This window comes from Sinocyclocheilus anshuiensis, unplaced genomic scaffold, assembly GCF_001515605.1.
Source record: "Sinocyclocheilus anshuiensis isolate Anshui unplaced genomic scaffold, SAMN03320099.WGS_v1.1 scaffold333, whole genome shotgun sequence".
NCBI lineage: Eukaryota > Metazoa > Chordata > Actinopteri > Cypriniformes > Cyprinidae > Sinocyclocheilus > Sinocyclocheilus anshuiensis.
The window spans coordinates 7,687-9,827 of record NW_015539871.1 but is presented as its reverse complement, the minus strand read 5'-3'; positions in this window follow the sequence as shown (position 1 = coordinate 9,827).

The window sequence follows — 2,141 nt, the reverse complement described above, 5'->3', positions numbered from 1 at the left end:
CGGGCTTTAGCTCCGCACAGCGGGGAGATGGTGGGCTGGGCTCTGTGTCCGGAGTGGAGGAGCACTCCAGCAGCTCCAGCAGGAGGAGGAGGAATTCAGGGCGAAGGAGGGGATCCATAATGTCACAACGGAAACAAAAAACACTGGGTATAACCGGAAAACAAAACGGAGAATAGACAAACGGAGGTTATGTTTTGGTCGGTTCTTCTGTCTCAATCTGTGATGGCGAGGAACGATGGAGACAAGGAATAAACGAAACAGTCTTTAATCCATGGAACACAGGGTACATAAACACTGGAGACAGCAGGAAACACATCAACGTAACGAGTAGAACCGACCGAGACAGACTGCACAGATTAGGACTTAAATACAGGGGATGATTGGGGAAACACAGGTGTAATTAACAAAACGAGGACAGGAACATGACCAAATAAGGGAACAGAAACAGGGGCAAAACATGACACAGACATTCCATGATCCTGACAAGAGGGGGGTCAAAATGGCAATTTTCACCCGAGATTCAGAGCCAAATTACAGGGGGGTAAAATTACTTCAGAAAGACGGCAGCATCACGATGTTATTTTTACACAGAGATTAGTAGGTCTATTAGTTACATCTGTTGACTTTATCAATCTTTGTTGCATTATGTGCCAGTGGTGACCATTCAAAAATGGGAAAAGAGCACTTTTCAAGTTTTTTCTCCAAACTTTGCAGGCCTGTAACTCAAGAAGTATTAAAGATATATTAATGCCCTTTTGGATATTGGGTCTTAACAAACTTCCCTTTTGGCAACTTCGTTTTTAAGGCCCTATATGGTTCGGTTCCAGAGATAATGGCATTTCAATATGGCTCCAGGAGTAAATTGTTAAATTGTACACATTTTCAGTGGTCAAAAACCAAATGCGAGTCATTTTGCAAAAATATGATACTTCTTTTATTTTAAAGAGGAATGTCTGAAGAATGAATAATGTTGAAACTAGAAATGTATCTTGTTTCCTTCTGTCCAAACAACTGCATTGAACATACCTTTCTGAGTGAAATAAGTATTATTTTTCCAAAGTTTGCATGCCTATAACTCAAGAAGTATTAAAGGTATTTCAATATGATTTTAGATTCTAGTTCTTAATAAACTTTTCTTTTGGAATCTTAATTTTCAAGGCCCTACATTGTTCAGTCCCAGAGATATGGGGATGTCAATAAGCCTCCATATTCAAATTGTTGAATACCACCCATTTTCAGAGGTTGAAAACCAAATGTTGGTCACTTTGTACAGCTGATACTTATTTTATTTAAAGAACAATGTCTGAAGAATAAATAATGTTGAAATTAGAATTGTATCTTGTTTCCCTCTATCAAAATAATATGTATAAAACACACCTGTCGGAGTGTTAAAAATACACTGAAATGGAGAAGTTGAGGCACATTACCTTGGTCTCTGTAGTTTATTCATAAGATTCTACATTTGAATCAGTTTTAGGGATATTTGGAAGAAAGGATTTTGTTGAAGCTACCAAGAGTTCAGATATGTGGTATCACAACATATTTGAAACAAATCCCAGGCCTCATAGGGAAAAGTGGTTGATTTTGCCACACATTTTATTTACACCAATAAACCAAGATTTGCCTCACTTGGATTAAATATTAACATTTTCTTTTTTTATTGTTATAAAATGTGTCACACCCCTGTGGACGGTTGATTGTGGTTTCTCCCTCTGTGGATCTCCTGTTGTCATATCATTAAATATCCTTTTATTCGTCATCTTCGTCGTCCTGCCTGGTCTCCAGTACACCCTGCCCATGACAGAATAACCGACCCAAAAACAGTTTAACTTCCGTGCTCTCCCTTCCGTTTGTTTTCTGGTTTGTCCTCAGTGTTTTTCTTTCCGTTGTGTTTACCCCATGGATCCCTTCACGCGCCCCGAATTCCTCCTTCTCCTGCTGGAGCAGGAGGGCAGGACTCTCGAGGATCATACCAGACTGTTCCTGATTGTCGCTAACGTCACCAGCTATCCGGATGATGCGCTATCCATCTTCGGTCGTCCGAAGATGGTACTCGGGAGGAATTTGCCGCCTTCGTGGAGTGGACTCTGGCGAGAAACGGGTCGCCACTCACCATCGGCCCCGTGGATGATCTCGCCGGA